Source organism: Chrysochloris asiatica, unplaced genomic scaffold (genome assembly GCF_000296735.1).
Source record: "Chrysochloris asiatica unplaced genomic scaffold, ChrAsi1.0 scaffold00285, whole genome shotgun sequence".
Taxonomy (NCBI): Eukaryota; Metazoa; Chordata; class Mammalia; order Afrosoricida; family Chrysochloridae; genus Chrysochloris; species Chrysochloris asiatica.
In genome coordinates this window covers 875,691-894,676 of record NW_006408803.1, presented here as the reverse complement: position 1 = coordinate 894,676, position 18,986 = coordinate 875,691, and the positions used below count along the sequence as shown (strand labels likewise).

The 18,986-nt window shown below is 38.7% G+C and overlaps 1 pseudogene; it reads left to right on the top strand.

Moving 5' to 3' along the window:
• The first annotated feature begins 583 nt into the window (after window positions 1-583).
• LOC102831829 overlaps window positions 584-18,986 on the top strand; it is a 28,940-nt pseudogene continuing 10,537 nt past the window's right edge.

Below are 18,986 nucleotides of genomic sequence, written 5' to 3'. Positions count from 1 at the left end.
ATGCAGAAGAATATTATCAGATCTATGTACACCAGTGAACAGTAGCTAAGGTATGTTAGAACTGCCCAGATAATTCTAACATTTTTTTTTTTTTTGTCAAGTGGATTAAAGTCCCTTAAATAGGAGTCCTGGTGTGGAACTGTAAGATAAGCACTGGACCATAAAGATCATAAAGTTAGTTTGAACCACAATGTTAGCAGTTCAAACCCACCAGCCACTCCTTGGAAACCCTATACAGGTTTGCTATAAGTCAGAACCAACTTTACACACTTAACAACAACAGCAATAGCCATAGAGCCTATGTCCTATGTTTTATATATATATATATATATAAAGAAACCTATTTGATGCAAATCACTTTATTAGCCATTTATAATTGTAGCATATAGAGGGTGCCAGATGCCCTTAAGAATCCAGCCAGTGTAGGAGGGCTTTCAGCAAAGCTCCTCCACTGCATTCCTCCATCCTCTCTGGCTCCTCCTTGACTCACTTCATCTTGTTGTTCCCCTTCCTTGAAGGGAGTTTTGTTTGCCATGAACAAGTCTGCTTATTATGAACAGAGGAAAATAAGTGTTTCCAGCCCATGCCTCCCTTTCTCAAAGCATCTTCAGACAAGGACAGCTGCTCAGCATCTGTGGAAAATAGTTTTATTAAAGATTGTGGGGGTTGGGCACTGATTCAATTTAGTGGACAAAAGTCAAAATTGCAGAAAACCGCATTAGTGCACTTACTGTTCCAGACTGTGAAAGGAGTAGTGAAGGCCCTCACTCAAATGCCACATGAAGGCAGTGAAGGAAACCACAATTACTTCCCTGAAAATCCTCCCACCAGGGCTGTAATTGGGCATCCTGTGGTACTCAGTTTTAGTCACAGTGATGAACAGTTAGCCTGTCACTACATGTATAGACAACGTCCTTGAGCTAAAAGTCTGGGAGACTTTTGAATTGATTTCCCATAATGTAATCAATAAGATGCTTCATTATGACCCACAAATCCTGCAGACATTATTTAGAGGTAGAAATGACACCTTGCATTAGCTCTCATATCTTGGCTAAAGAGCAACTGGACTTCTATGAGTTCACTGCATATCAAAATCTATCGACAAAGGGGGAAAAAAAACACAAACAAAAATGCTCCCAAACCCAATTGCCACATTTCCCCATACAGTCCTTTTTTATTGAAGCTCTTTCTCAAACTGGCATTTATTTGTGGTGGCAGGTTTGGAATACCCTCATGAAAGTAAATACTTCTTTAAAATAACGGGATTCTTATTTCATTTTAAATGCAGGCTGTATAGAAGAATCTGGGGCATAAAGAGAAGTTTGGAACATTGCAACTATTGTCATTTAAAGCTTAAGGGGGAAAAAATAGAGCTCCACGTTTCCTGTGCTTTAACTTCTCATGCTTCCCGATGAGATGCCACATTGTAATTCTAAATTTTTTAAGTGCTTAACTAAAAGAACTTACCTCCAAACCAAAAAAAAATATACTGAGAAATGCTTGATGTATTGTAAAGAGTGATTATATTATTCTTCAAAACTATAAGTCTGAAAAATAGCTTACATCACAGAGAGGAGAACATGTGCTATCCCTGGGAACAGAAATTCTTTTTTTTTTTTTTTTAACTGGAGAAATGGGTTTAAAACAGCTCATGCAGAGACTTCCATGGCAAGATAGTGGAGTAGGCAGATACACTGAGCAGACTCCCTAAAATAAAGACAGGGCAGACCAAGGGAAACAGAGACAGATGGTGACCCAAGAACCCTGAATCTCAAACCCTGTTGACTGGAAAAGGAAACAGAACAGGAGCAGTGAAAGAGAAGAAAATTGGGCATACTAAAGGCTAGCCTGGAATGGCACCACCATTTGAGCCTTTGTGAGTGATTGACAATACAGTGACCTGTAGACACAGAACTGAATGAGATGCAGTTCTCACTTGTTCCATGCCCTCCTGATAGCCAGAGATGTGGCCAGTCTCTGCCCTCTCCAACCCAGCAGCCAATGATAACCCCTCCAGTGCAGACTGTACTGCCTGAGGTCAGGTGCCACACATAGAATCCCTGTTTCTGGAGGTGTATGAACCAGCACTGAATAGAAAGCCATGTGCACACTTCCAGTCTCTACAACATCCACCAGGAGACAGTTGGTGATCCCTGAGAACTCACTAATATGTTATCATTGTAAGTGCTATGGAGTAGTTTCTGACCCATAGAAACCCTGTGTAGGGTTTCTGAGGAGCTGCTGGTGAGTTTGAGACTTGCAGTTCAAAACAACCTTGCTGTCCAGTGTGGTGAGAAATTCTCAAGATGGTCCATCTTCTGGAATAAGGGGCCCAAGAGGTTGCTAGACCAAACATAGGTTGTTTATTCATGCCCAGGGATGTGTACACAGGATGAATTGGGGTAAGGGAAGAAAGAAATCTGTTCTAGTAGTAGGAACTTACCAAGGGTACTATTTGGGATAGATTGTGGAACTGGGAGTAGGGATAATGGGAAGTTCTGTAGTAGACTGTAAAACTCCATGTTGTTGTTGTTGTTAAGTGCCATTGAGTTGATTCTAACCCATAGCGGCCCTGTATAGGGTTTCCGAGGAAATGCTGGTGAGCTTGAACCACTAACATTGCAGTTTAAATGACTGCAATCTGACACATTAAACCAAGTGCCACAAAAGGACTTCTCCATGTGTTGTTGTTGTTAGGTGCCATTGAGTCAGTACCAACTCACAGAGACCTTATGTACAGCAGAATGAAACACTGCCCGATCCAGGGCCAACCTCACTACTGTTGCCACGCTTGAGTTCGTTGATGCTGCCACTTGGCCAATCCATCTCATTGGTGGGGTCTTCCTCTTTTTCTCTGACCCTCCCTCCACCTTACCAAACTTGATATCCTTCTACAGCTACTGGTCCCTCCTGACAATATGTCCGAAGTATGAGAGACGAAGTTTCACCATTATAGTCTCCAAAGAGCTCTCTGGCTGCACTTCTTCCAAAACGGATCTATTGGTTCTTTTGGCAGCCCATGGCATTTCAATATTTTCCTCCAACATCATAACTCAAAAGCATCAATTTTTCTACGGTCTTCCTTATTTGCTGTCCAGTTTCTGTGTGCATATGAGATAACTGAAAATACCATGGCTTGGGTCAAGTGCAAACTTTAAAACTTTAAAAAGTTCTTGTGCAGCAGATTTGCTTAATGCATTGTTTGATTTCTTGACTGCTGGTACCATGAGTGTTGATAGTTAATCTAAGAAGAAGGAAGTCCTTGACAACTTCAATCTTTTCTCCATTGATAAGAATGTTGTTTATTGGTCCAGTGGTGAGGATTTTTGTTTTCTTTACTTTGAGATGTAATCCATACCAAAGGCTGTGCTCTTCGATCTTCATCAGTAAATGTTTTAAGTCCGCTTCACTTTCAGCAAGCAACGTTGTATCATCTGCATATCACAGGTTATTAATGAGTCTTTCTCCAATCCTGATGCCATGTTTTTCTTCATATAACCCAACTTCTTGGGTTATTTGTTCAGCATACAGGTTGAATAAGTATGGTGAAAGAATACAACCTTGTCGCACACCTTTCATAATTTTAAAACATTCAGGGTTCCCACATTCTGTTTGGACAACTGCCTCTTGGTCCAGGTACAGCTTCCTCATGAGCACAATTAAGTGTTCCTCCAATCCTGATGCCACATTTTTTTTTTTGTAAAACCCAGCTTCTAGGATTATTTGCTCAGGATACAGGTTGAATAAGTATGGTGAAAGAATACAACCTTGTCTCACACCTTTCTTAATTTTAAACCATTCAGTGTTCCCATGTTCTGTTCTAACAACTACTTCTAGGTACAGGTACAGATTCCTCATGAGCACAATTAACTGTTCTGGAATAGTCATACTTCACAATGTTGTCCATAGCTTTTCATGATCTACACAATCGAAAGCCTTTGCGTAGTAAATAAAGCACAGGTAAATATCTTTCTGATATTCTCTGTTTTCAGCCAAGATCCATAGGACATCAGCAACGACATCCCTCCTTCCACGGTCTCTTCTGAATTCGTCTTGAACCTCTGGAAGTTCTCTGTCATTGTATGCTTGCAGCCATTTCTGTATTATCTTTAGTAAAACTTTACTTTGCATGGGATATCAAAGAGATTGTCTGATGATTTCGCAATTCTGTTGGGTCACCCCTCTTTGGAATGTGCACAAATACGGATCTCTTCCAATCAGTCAGCCAGATAGTTGTCTTCCAAATTTCTTGGCATTGATGAGTGAGTGCCTCCTGTGCAGCCTCACTTTCTTGAAAGATTTCAATTTTTATTTCATCCGTTCCTGGTGCCTTGTTCTTTGCCAATTCCTTCAATGCACTTTGGACTTCCTCCTTCAGTAGCATTGGCTCTTGATCATGTGCTACCTCCTGAAATGGTTGAACATTAACCATTTCCTTTTGGTACAGTAACTCTGTGTATTCCTTCCATCTTCTCTTGATACTTTCTGCATCATTCAATAATTTGCCCAGAGAATCCTTAAATAATGAAAGTCAAGGCTTGATTTTTTTTCTTCACTTCCCCAAGCTTGAGAAATGCTGAGCATTTTGGTTTTCTGACTAGTTAACTAGGTAAATTATAATCCTGGCTGTTTATATAGGCTTACTGGTTGCAACTAATAAAACTCACTTAAACTAGAGTACAACATGAACACTTAAGAATATAAACAAAGTAGAGTGAATCCATACAGAAACTAGAACTGAAAATTTAAGAATTAAGGGCCTTTCTCTAATCTAAATCTGCAAGGTCTTTTAACATTGCTTCTTAATATCTTCTCCCATACCTAACTGGTTTTATCAACATATGGTCCAATATATCTGCCCTGTCTGCCATCTCTTTCATCCAGAGTTATATTATTGATTCAATTCTTGAATCTCACAACTCAAATTCTTGAGAGAGGATCTGGTTCACTGTGCTCCATTTACATCTTATTCCTGTTATGGGTTAAAGTTGAAAAATGAAAAAGGAAGACCTTAGAAAAATTGATGTGCTTGAGTTATGGTGCTAGAGGAGAATATTAAAAGTACCATGTACTGCCAGAAGAATAAACAAATCTATGTTGAAAGAAGTACAACCAGAATGCTCCTTAAAATGCAGACTGGCCAGACTTAAACTCTCATATTTCAAGCATATTATTAGGAGGGGCGATCCCTTGGGGAAGCACAACACCACGGTTGGTAAAGTGGAGAGCCAAAGAAAAAGAGGAAGACCCCCTAGAAGATGGATTGGCACAGTGTGGCAACGATTATGAAATTGGTGCAGGACTTGGTAGTGTTTCATTCTGTTGTATATAACGTCACTATGAGTCCACACAGACTCGACAGCACCTAACAACAACAACCAGAAGCTAGGGGAGAGGTATACAAGAGTTTTTCTCTTCTAGCCCTCAAAAGGAATAAACAGTTAAAATACCCTGATTTGAACCTCTAGCCAATAGAACATTTGTTAGGTGCCCTTAAATCAGTACTGACTCACAGTGACTCAGTGTACAACAGAATGAAACACTGCCCAACTCTGCACCAACCTCAGAATTGTTGCTACATTTGAGCCCATTGCTACTGCCATTGTACAAATCCACCTCATTGGTGGTCTCTCTCTTTTCCTTCAACCATCCTCTTTACCAAACATAATATTGTTCTCCAGGTACTGATCCCTACTGACAAAATGTCCGAAGTCTGGCCTAGCTGGCCTTTAAGGAGCAATCTGGCTGCATTTTTTTCCAACATAGATTTGTTTGTTCTTTTGGCAGTCCATGGTACTTTTAATATCTCTTCCAACACCGTAACTAAAATGCATCAATTCTTCTACAATCTTCCGTGTTCACTGTTCAACTTTTACATTCATATGAGATTATTGAAAATACCATGGCTTGGGTAAAGCACACCTTAGTCCTCAAACTGACATTTTTGCTCTTTAAAACTTTATAGCGATCTTGTGCAAAAAATTTGTCTACTAAACATATAATTTTTTCTTGAATGTTGCTTCCATGAGTGTTGATGACTGATTCAAGCAAAATAAGATATTTGACAACTTTAATCTTTTCTCTATTTATGTGAATATTGTTTTTTGGTCCAGTGGTGAGGATTTTTTTTTGTCTTCTTTGTATTGAGGTGCAACCCATTCTAAAGGCTATGGTTTTTGATCTTCATCAGTAAGTATTTTAAGTCCTCTTCAGTTTCAGTAAGCAAGGTTGTATTAACATATAGCAGATTGTTAATGAGTCTTCCCTAAATCCTGATGCCACATTCTTCTTCATATAATCCAGGCTCTTTGATTATGTGCTCAGCATACAGATTGCATAAATTTGGTGAAAGCATACAACCATATGCTTTGGATCATATGCTACTTCTTGAAATGGTTAAACATTGACCATTACTTTTTGGTACAGTGACTTTGTGTATTCCTTTCATCTCTTATGATGCTTTCTGCATCATTCAATACTTTGCCCATAGAATATCTCTTCCATACAGATAATACAACATTGCTTGCTGAAAGTGAAGAGGACTTAAAACATTTACTGATGAAGATCAAAGAGCACAGACTTCAGTATGGATTACATCTCAATGTAAAAAAAAACAAATATCCTCACTACTGGACCAATAACCTACGTTCTTATCAACGATGCACTAGGCAAATCTGATGCACAAGACCTTTTAAAGTGTTGAAGAGCAAAGATGTCAAATTGAGGACTAAGGTGTGCCTAACCCAAGCCATGGTATTTTCAATAACCTCATATGCTGGACAGTGAATAAGGAAGACCGTAGAAGAATTGATGCTTTTGAATTATGGTGTTGGAGGAGAATATTGAAAGTGCCATGGGATGCCAAAAGAACCAATAGATCCATTTTGGAAGAAATGCAGCCAGAGTGCTCCTTGGAGGCCAAGATGGGCAAACTTCGTCTCTCCTACTTTGGACATATTGTCAGGAGACACCAGTCACTGTAGAAGGATATCATGTTTGGTAAGGTGGAGGGTCAGAGAAAAAGGGAAAAAACCCCAATAAGATGGATTGGTCGAGTGGCAACATCGATGGACTCAAGCGTGGCAACAGCAGTGAGGTTGGCCCAGAATTGGGCAGTGTTTCATTCTGCTGTGCATAAGGTCGCTATGGGTTGGTACCGACTTGATAACATCTAACAACAACAACCGCAATTTCACTCAGCATAATGTCCTCAAGGTTGGTCTATGTTATTCAATGGCTTGAAGCTTCCTCATTGTTCTTCAAAGTAACATAGTATTCCATTGTGTGTATGTACCAAAGTTTGTTTCCGCTCTTCAATTGAAGAGCATCTAGGCTGTCTTCATCTTTTTGCTATTGTAAATAGTGCTGCTATGAACATTGGTGTGCACATATCTACTCATGTTACGGCCCGTATTTCTTGTGGGTAAATACCAAGTTGAGGAATTTCTGGATCATAAGGTATTTCTATTCACAACCTTCTGAGGAAGCGCCATATTGCTTTCCAGAAAGGTTGGACCATTTTGCATTTTCCCCAACAATGTAGGAGCGTCCCAGTCTCTCCACATTCTTGTCAGCATTTATTGTCCTCTACTTTTTGATCTTTGTTGTTATTGCTGGTGTGAGGTGATATCTCATTGTTGTTTTGATTTGCATCCCTCTGATGGCTAGTGATCATGAACATTTCTTCATATGTTTGTTGGCTGCCCGGATCTCCTCCTTGGTGAAATGTCTGTTCATGTCCTGTGCTCACTTTTTAATTGGCAATGAGTTCCTAGGTCTGGGGGTCTCAGAACCATAGTCTCAGGGGATACCATGATCAACTGATATAACATAGCTCACAAAAACATTGTTCTACATCCTACTTTGGTGAGTAGCAAATGGGATCTTAAAGTTCATGAGTGACCATCTAAGGTGCAACTATTGGTCTCTCCATGTATGGAAGAAAGAAGAGTGATGAAAATTGAAAATGCTTGGAATCAACTAGTCCAATGGGCCAATGAAGCAGGTGAATATCAGTCTCCATGACTTTGAGACTAGAAGAACTAGATGGTGCGCAGTTACCACTACCAATAACTCTGAAATGGAACCCATTAGAAGGTCCTGGATAGAGTAGGGGGAAATGTGGAACAAAATTCAAAATTATAAAAAATCCTGGACTTACTAATGAGAAAGAGCCTGGTGGAACTCCAGACTCTGGTTCTTGGCCACCCTTCAGGGATGGAATGGAATTTACCCTTATGGCCCAATTTTTGCCAAGCAGTAGATATGTATATAGCAGAGGCAACAACATTAGTATGGTATGCTTACCTTGGAATGGTCATTTATTCAAGATTAAAAAGACAAAGTTGAGTAAGGATGGGAAGGTGGATAGAATGGAAATATAAACCAAAAAGAGGAAGTGAGATAACTGTTGTTACATGAAAGAGATTGCAATCAGTGAGGTGAAACAAAGTGTAAGACTTGTTGAATGTAAAACTGATGCTCTTCTCTGTAAACCTTCACTTATTGTTAATTTAATTAAAAACAAAAAGTTGAAAAAAGAAAGAAAAGAGGAATACTCTTAATGAGATGGATTGACACAATGTCTCCAACAGTGGACTGAAGCATAACAACAATTGTGAGAATCGTGCTAGACCAAGTAATGCTTTGTTCTGTAATATGTAGGGTTGTTATGAGTTAGAATTGACTTGATGCCACATAACAACATTCTTTCCAGGGGTCCTATGTTGAAGGCATCATACATTTAGAAAGAGCTTGATGAGTGAAAAGTTTTGTGAGGTGTAATGTGAGCTCTTCTGAAAACCTGTCAGACCTTTAATAAAGTTACTAAATGTACAAAATCATAACTAATTGAATTTTCCATGGAGAATAAAGCAAAATCATGAGATCTTTATTTTGGCTGGTATGATGGCTAATTTTATATGTCACCCTGTCTAAACTATGGATTCCAATGGTTTTGGTCAAACACTAGATTAGTTGCTGTTTCTTAATGTAATTTAAAGCAATGTAAGCAGTCACTTTTTATAATGTAATCTACCAGAGTTGATGCATTTGAGTTATGGTGTTGGAGGAGAATATTGAAAGTACCATGGACTGTCAAAAGAACAAACAGATCTATGTTGGAAGAAGTGCAACCAGAGTGCTCCTTGGAGGCCAGGATGGCCAAACTCCGTCTCTCCTACTTTGGACATATTGTCAGGAGGAACCAGTCACTGGAGAAGGATATCATGTTTGGTAAGGTGGAGGGTTAGAGAAAAAGAGGAAGACCCCCAGAGAGATGGGTTGGCAAAGTGGCAGCATCAATGGGCTCAAGCATGGTTACAATTGTGAGGTTGGCCCAGGACCAGGCAGTGTTTCATTCTGTTTTACACAGGGTCACTATGAGTCAATACCAAGTCATTGGCACCTAACAACAACAATCTATCAATCAGTTTAAAGGGAGCTCCTTAGAGTGTGGTCTGTCTCCAAAGTATAAATATTTTGGAAGGTCCTTTCTGTATGCTTCATGTCACATGATCTAAGGATGTTCTGATACAAGTCTGCAGTAGTCTCCTGCCTGCTGCCCAACCAATGGATTTTTTCATGGTCAGTCCCTGATGGTCCTACAAGTAAATCCCTTGAACTAAATCTCTTTGTTGTTGTTAGATTGCTGTGTTAAGTGGTGTCCAGTCTGTTCCAACCCATAGCAACCCTATATAGAATTTCCGAGAAGTGGCTGGTGGGTTTGAACTGCCATTCTACAGTTAGCAGTCCAGTGCTTATCCTACAATGACACATTGTTTCTGTTTCTCTAAAGAATGAAGATGAAATCAGATAGTACAAATTGAATTATAATGGCATGAACATATTAGGGTTAACAATATGTAGAGGTGGCCATAAGGTTCCTGGATAGTGCTTATGATTTGTACTCAGTACAAATTGAAATGTTGGAAGTTCAAATATATCCAGTGGCAATGTAGAAGAACAGCCTGTAAATCTATTTCCATTACGGTTAGCCATTGAAAACCTTATGAAATACAGGTCTACTCTGAAACATGTGGGGTCACTGTGAGTTGAAATTGACAGCTTTTATTTTGTTTATTTTATTAACTTTTGTAGAGGTGACCATATAAAAATAAAGTAGGGAAGTCTCAGAAATTCTGTGGACAGAGTAAGTGAGTACTCACAAAACCAATAAATTGATAATTTAAACCAAATTTATTTAATTCTTCAAGAAACAGAGAAGTCCAGAGTGACATCTGGATTATGCATCTATTTCCTTATAATAACCGGAGCTATAAATGTTAACTCAAAAACCAAAACTTAGCTACAAATCAGTAGTTCCCTGTGAAATTAATTCAACAAATTATAAAGAATTCCTGGGGTGGGGCTGTAGGATCAGCACTGAGAACCACAAGGCTAGCAGTTCAAACCCAGCAGCTGCTCCTTTGAAACCCTGTTGTTGTTGTTGTCATGTGCCATCGAGTCGGAACCAACTCATAGCGACCCCATGCACAGCAGAACGAAACAATGTTCGATCCTGGGCCAACCTCACTACCGCTGCCACACTTGAGTCCATCAATGATGCCACCTGGCTGATCCATCTCGTTGGGGGTCTTCCTCTTTTTCTCTGACCCTCCACCCTACCCAGCATGACATCCTTCTCCAGCGACTGTTTCCTCCGAACAACATGTCCAAAGTAGGAGAGACGAAGCCCAGCCATCCTGGCCTCCAAAGAGCACTCTGGCTGCACTTCTTCCAAAACAGATCTATTGGTTCTCTTGGCAGTCCATGGCATCCTCAGTATTCTCCTCCAATACCACAACTCAAAGGCATCAATTCTTCTACGATCCTCCTTATTCACTGTCCAGCTTTCGCATCCATATGAGGCTATTGAAAACACAATGGCCTGGGTCAGGCGCATCCTAGTCCTCAAGCTGACATCTCTGCTCTTCAACACTTTCAAAAGTTCCTGTGCAGCAGATTTGCCCAGTGCAATACGTTGTCTGATCTCTTGACTGCTGCTTCCGCGAGTGTTGATAGTTGATCCAAGAAGAATGAAGTCCTTGACAACTTCAATCTTTTCTCCATTGATAAGAATGTTTAAACCCTATACACGGTTATTATGAGTAGGCATCGACTCCACAGCACTTAACCATAACAACAATAATATACACAAATTACATATAAATGGCAATTTGGACAAAGCCAATAATAATGGGAATAGTCCCTTTGAATACAGCCTAGTAGTACAGCTTATGAAAATGAACCTCCTCTATACAATGACTAAAAACATTTGCTTTAACATAAATGAGACTGTGCTTGCTTTTATACCCATCCAAAGGTACTAGTTAAAATTAAAAAGAAATTTCCCCTAGATCCCTGCCTTTAAAAATTTACTATGTCTTTAACATTGAAATTAAAGCTGACAATAAAAGGAAAATATCAAAGAACTTCTAAAATAGGTCAACAGTATTTTGACGAGCAGAGATTGAAGCAAAGATGTTCACCCATCTAATTTCAACATGTACAACTTTCACATTTAAAATGAGCACTCATGTATTCTTCATCGTATCAACTCTATCTTCTAAGTCTCCAACCACCCTTTTATCAGGAACTACTTACCATGACATCTAAAATTGTTCATCCCTGGATACAGTTGATTTATCAGTAAAATCATTACTTAAAGTGAAGCAATCGTATGTCCTTCAATCATAGAAGTGGCTGGGAAGTTACAATCAGAAAGTTAAAGAAAACTGGAATTATTTTGAGGTTAGCTTCAAATTCAACTCCTTACTGCCCCCCTCAAATGAAAGCTTTTTTTTTTTTTTTTAACCCCTGATCATTAAAAAAAAAAATTGCTTGTTGTAGAAAATCAGACAATAGAAATAAGTAAGAAGGCTAAACGTCATCCAAACCTACCAGATGATAACCACTGTTGGTATTTTGAAGATTTTTTCAGAGATCTCTTTTAGGCAAAATCATCATTGTAAAACTTTATATAAATAAGTTCATAATTAGTCTGAGCTGCTTACCACCCATGACTGTGTTTCTAGATACTTACATTCATGTCAATAATAAGTACTGGATTGCAAACCACAAGGTTGGAGGCTTGAGCCCACTGCTCTTTGGAAGAAAGCTGAGCTTTCTATTCCAGCAGAGATTTACAGCCTAGGAAACCTTACCCAGGATCATTAAGAGTCAGAATTGACTGAATAGCACTTAACAACATATGATTATTTTAATGGTTTCACAATAATCCCATGGTGTGCTATCATTTAAAGAATCACACAATTATGCTAGTTCCATCATTTTGCTACTGAAATAATGCAGTGAAATATTTGTATATGTATGTACTTGCATGTATACTTGCATCTTTACCCAGTGATCTCCTTAGAAAAAAATTCAGGTAAAGGATCACATATGTGAACTGGGAGTTGGAGAATTAGTCCAAGAGTGTGCTAATATCATTGCTAATGCTATGTATGAGCAAGGGGATCTTTTGTCTTTGATCCAAGTGTTTCATGTCTCTGCTAACATCCATGAAATTGGGAATATAATTTGTAGAATAAAATCTCACAAGAGTGACACTTATGACAGTGTTGGTTATCCCTTTCCAATATAAAATATTGTCTCACTTCTCCCCCTATAAGCTGATACATTTTTTAAACAGAGGAACCTTGTTTTATTTGCAAATCCATTTTTATTGGCTAGATCTGTTTCATCTTTTGTAGGCACAATTTTATTAAGTGTCATTTTTTTCATAGAAATTTGAAAGAGTTTTTCATATATTAGGAATATTGACATTTTTTGTTAGATATTTGTAAAATTACCTACCTACATGTAATTTTTTCTAAAGTCAAATCTTATTAAATAATCTTATTAAAGTCACCTTATGTGTTTCAGACTTTGGTGTTATGCAAAATATTTGAATATTGCTTTATTTTTGCATCAGATGAGCCACAAATTAGTAGGTGCATATACCCGTCTGTGTATATACACACACTTCCTGACTGATTTATTCAATTTGGACAAAGCAGAGGTAAATGCATCATATCTTAATACAGCTTCCTTTATCCCTACCCCAATATACTATTTGAATTCTGGCACGTAGGCCAGTGATATTATTCTATCCACACTGGGACATCACACTTCTTTTATACTTGGGAAGTTAGATCCCTATTGAGGAAGACTTACATAAACAAAGGAAGACTTACAAAAAACAGACTTACTGTGCTTAATACCATTTAAGGGACAGCTTACCAAGACTAGGCTGTTGAAGAAAAAATTCAGTTTGCTCACATCTTCATCCCCTTTACTCCTCTTTTGGCTATTCCCATAATTTTATGTGTCTAGAAAATTTTATAATAAATTAGTAAAGTTCCCCTTTTCCTTCCCCACATTCAATGCCACTTAGATATTAAAGCAGATTTCATTAAAAATACTGTTTAGGGGAATTACGGTCAAACACATCAAGAGTTCTTTAATGTTCCATACATTATGGTTATCTTCCTATTATTCTACACTTTTCTTAGTAAATTTTATCTTGGGCATTTTTCTTATTGGTAATTTAAATAATATTATTGCCTATAGTCTAAATTGTACTGAAGGTTTTAGAGAAAAACAAGGCTCCGGGAATTGACAGAATATAAATAGAAATCTTTTAACAAACTGATGCAGCTCTGGAAGTGCTCACTTCTCAACTATGTCAAGAAACTTGGAAGACAGCTACCAGGCCAATTGATTGGAAGAGATCCATATTTGGGCCCATTCCAAAGAGAGGTGACTCAAAGAAACATGGACATCATCAAACAATATCACATGCAAGTAAAATTTTCCTGAAGATAATTTTTAATGGCTGCAACAGTACATTGACTTGGAACTGCCAGAAATTAAAACTGGATTCAGAAGAGGCCATGGAACAAGGCTGATGTCAGATGGAGCTTGACTGAAAACACAAAATACCAGAAATATGTTTACTTATGCTGTAAGGACAGTTTTCAACTGTGTGGATCATGACAAACTATGGATAACATTTTGATGAATGGGTATACAAGAACATTTGATTGTGTTTATAAGAAATCTGTACATAGAACAAGAGGAAGCCATTCAAACAAAACAAGGGGGTAGTGAATGGTTTAAAATCAGGAAAGGTGATTGCTGGAGCTGTAGTTTTTCACAATACTTATTCAGTCTATATGCTGAGCAAATAATTTTTTTTTTTATTGGTAAAAAGTTAGCTTTATTTGTCAAGTATTCACCTTATCTCAGCGATGCCATTTTGGCACCCATAGCAACAGTCTCCTGAAAGTCAGAGTCAACTCCTACCCACCTTGAACATCAACCACAGAGTGTGAGCTTGGGCTGTGTGGGACCCGCCAGACAATTCCTGGGGCACTAGCACAGGGGCTTCAGTGCGCCGGATCTAGGCACCCCTCAGCTCACACCCTGAGCTGGGCGGCTGTTGCCATGCTGACTGGAGGCTGCAGCAGCCCAAGTGAGGGACTAGTGGGAGGCCCAGCTGCTCTGGCAGGTTGGGGGGGTGGGGTCAGGAGTCAGAGTCTCAGTGCCTCCCCTCTACTCTAGGACTGGGTCTAGACAAGGCCACATGTGACAGGTGGTAAACCCTGGACTGAGGCTTGGCACTGGGGCCTCTCATGATTCTGTTGCTGACTTGTTTTTCCATAGATGGGCACTTGTGCTGTCTCCATCTTTTTGCTATTGTGAATAGTGCTGCTATGAACATTGATGTGCATATATCTACTCGTGTTCTGGCTCATATTTCTTGTGGATATATACCAAGTAGAGGAATTGCTGTATTATAAGGTATTTCTATTTCCAACACTCAGAGAAAGCACCATACAGTTTTCCAGAGTGGTTGGACAGTTTTGCATTCCCGCCAGCAATGTAGGAGGGTCTCAGTCTCTCCACATCCTCAACAGCATTATTGTCCTCTGCTTTTTTGAACTTCACTGTTATTGATGGTGTGAGATGATATCTCATTGTTGTTTTGATTTGCATCTCTCTAGAAGAATTGATGCTTTTGAGTTATGGTGTTGGAGGAGAATATTGAAAGTGCCATGGACTGCCAAAAGAACCTACAGATCTGTGTTCAAAGAAGTGCAGCCAGAGTGCTCCTTGGAGGCCAGGATGGCCAAACTTCATCACTCATACTTCAGACATATTGTCAGGAGGGGCCAGTCGCTGGAGAAGGATATTATGTTTGAAAAGGTGGAGGGTAAGAGAAAAAGAGGAAGACACCCAGCAAGATGGATTGGCAAAGTGGTAGCATCAATGTCCTCAAGCGTGGCAATGATAGTGAGGATTGGGTAGTGTTTCCTTCTGCTATGCATAAGGTTGCTATGAGTCTATATCGACTCGATGGCACCTAACAGTAACAACAATGGCTAATGATTGTGAACATTTCTTCATACGTTTTTGGCTACCCAAATGTCTTCTTTGGTAAAGTATCTGTTCATATTCTGTGCCCATTTTTTTTTTTTCTTTTTCATGTCTGAGTCTTGCTTTATTCATTTCATAAAGCAAAACAAAAAACAAAGCATTTGCCATTGAGTTGATTCTGAGTCACAGTTTAGCCCGTATGTGTCAGAGTATAACTGAGCTCCACAGCATTTTCTTTCTTTTTTTCTTTTTTTAAAGTTTTTATTGTAAATTAAGTGAAAGTTTACAGGACAGATCACTGTGTCCATTTTTTATGGGTTATTTGTCTTTTTCTTTAGAGGTGTTGTCATTTCCTATTGATTTTAAAAATTAATCCCTGGTCTGATATGTCATTGCAACAGATTTTTCCCCAATCTGTGGACTCCCTTTTTTACTCTTTTGGTGAAATCCTTTGATGCACATAAGGTCTAATTTTTAGAATGTCCCAATCATCTATTTTGTCTTTGTTTGTTTGTGTAATTTTTCACATTTTTAATTAATCTTTGTGAGCCCTGTGTTAGAGCCATTAAATTTGTCCCCATTTTTTCATTGATGACCTTTATAATTCTGGGATTCACATTTATGGTGTGAGGTAAAGGTCTTGTTTCAATCTTTTGAGTATCGATTTCCAGTTCTGCCAGCAGCATCTGTTGAAAAGATTATGTCTTTGTCAAAGGCCTTTGTCACATCAGGCCTTTGTCAAAGATCTGGCCTGATGTGGATAGGTTAATTTCTGGATTCTGGATTCTGTTCCATTGTATTGATAGTCATTTAACTTTTACTGTTACCAATAGTTTCCCAGTTGATTTGTTGCAAATAATAGTTATATCTCTTTCATATTTTTATTTTTATGTATTTAGGGTAGTGCAGTGGCTCCATAGGATAAGCACTGGAGTGTGAACAATGGGGTCCACAGTTCGAGCCCATCAGCTACTCCATAGGAGAAAGATGAAGGTGTCTGCTTCCACAAAAGGGTTAAAGCCTCAGAAACCCAATACAGGTGTGTCATGAGTCCAAACGGACTTCACAGAATTTAACAGCAAACAGGTTGTTGTTGCTATCGTTAGGTGCCATCGAGTTGGTACTGACTTATACCTATTTTATGCACAGTACAACAAAAAAACTACCTGGTCCTTTGTCAATCACACAATCATTAACTTGAGCTCATTGCTGTGCTGCTGGCACTGTGCCAATCCATCTCATTGGGAGTCTTCCTCTTTTTTGTTGACCTCCAGTTTACCAAGCATGATGTCCTTCCCTAGGGGCTGGTATCTCTGAATAATATGTCTGAAATATGAGAGCTGAAGTCTGGCCATCCTGACTTCAAAGTAGCATTCTGGCTGTACCTTTTTTTAAAAAACACTTTTATTGTGAATTGAGTGATAGTTTACATGGGAGATCATTGGTTTTCAACTCATTCTATTGTATTTCATTTTCTTGCATTGATTGCAATTGCCTCCATACATCATCATTCAACAGTATTTGCTCCTATTCTCTCTGGCTTTTGTTTTTTGATATACACAAAATACTCAGGAATATATAATCATTTGAACAAACCAAGAACACATTCTATAAGCCTGCCTCCTAGCTGCCATCTCAAACTTTTATCTTTCCATGAGTCTAGAGTCCTCAGCAGCTCTATATCTCCATGCCATTATCTTTGCCTCCATCTCTGGTGTCACTGCTTCTCTGAATAGAAGAACAACATTACACTCATTCTCTTCTTCCCTGATGGTCCTAGAGTCCTCTGTTCCTGGAATAATGGATTAACTACTCCCCCTTTTATGTTACAAAATGTCTACCTTTACAGTTGTGACAATTGAAATTAGCCATGGTAACAGTTATTCATTATAGAATCATAAAAATCTTATTCCCACTCCTTTCACCAGGCCCATCTAGACTAGATGAAAACTATTCAGTGGAGTTCTACCTTTCCTCACACACGCTGAACTCTCTTGAAAACTTTTAAGTCAGCCACTTCATGCCTTTATTTCCCTCCTCCCGCACCCCTCCCTCACATTTTAGGTAGCCAATATCTAAGTTATCTGTCCCTTTCAACCCTGTGTACAGAGGGAATACATTTGATTCTTGATGTGAAGACTCCTTCTCTCTTAGTCGGTATTTTGAGCTACTACATACATAAGTATAGGTCAAGTTCATCAAATTGTAGCAATTTACACTTATTTCTTTTATCAGATTTCTTTATCTTCCTCTAGTTGAGTTCTATATCCCATCTGAATTTAGAGATCTTCTGAAGAACAGATTTGATGCATTAAACACTAAAGATCGAAGACCAGAAGAGTTGTGGGATGACATCAAGAACATCATACATGAAGAAAGCAAAAAGTCATTGAGAAGACAAGAGAAGAAGGAAAAGCTCAAAATGGATGTCAGAAGAGACATTGAAACTTGCTTTCCAGTGTAGAAATGCTAAAGCAAATTAACGATATGAGGAGGTCCAAGAGCTGAACAGAAAATTTCAAAGATCAGTTCAAGAAGATAATGCCAAATATTACCAAAAAAAATGTGCAAAGATCTGGAATCAGAAAACCAAAAAGGAAGAACATGCTCAGCATTTCTCAAGCTGGGGAAGCTGAAGAAAAAATTTAAAACTCGACTTTCGTTATTGAAAGATTCCCTGGGCAAATTATTTAATGATGAAGAAAGCATCAAGAGAATACACAGAGTCACTGTACCAAAAGGAAATGGTTAATGTTCAACTGTTTCAAGAGGTAGTATATGATCAAGAGCCAATGATACTGAAGGAGGAAGTTCAAGGTGCATTGAAGGAATTGGCAAAGAACAAGGCACCAGGAATTGATGGAAAAAATATTGAAATCTTTCAAGAAAGTGAGGAGGCACAGGAGACACTCACTCATCTACACCAAGAAATTTGGAAGATAACTATCTGGCCGACTGATTGGAGGAGATCAATATTTGTGACCATTCCAAAGAGAGGTGACTCAACAGAATGCGGAAATCATTGGACAATCTCTTTGATATCCCATGCAAAGTAAAGTTTTACTAAAGGTAATACAGAAATGGCTGCAAGCATACATTGACAGAGAACTTCCAGAGGTTCAAGCAGGATTCAGAAGAGGCCTTGGAATGAAGGATATCATTGCTGATGTCCAATGGATCTTGGCTGAAAGCAAGAATATCAGAGAGATATTCTCTTTATTGACTACACAGATGCTTTTGTGTGGATCATGACAAGTTATGGACAACATTGCTAAGTAGAGTATTCTGGAACACTTAATTATGCTCATGAGGAATCTGTACCTGGACCAAGAAGAATTTGTTTGAACAGAACCTGGGAACACTGAATGGCTTAAAATTAAAAAAGGTTGCATTCTTTCACCATACTTATTCAACCTGTATGTTGAGCAAATCATCCAAAAAGCTGGGTTATATGAAGAAAAACATGGCATCAAGGTTGGAGGACGACTCATTAATAGCCTGCGATATACAGATGATACAACCTTGCTTGCTGAAAGTGAAGAGGACTTAAAACATTAAGATCAAAGAGCACAGCCTTCTGTATGGATTACATCTCAATGTAAATA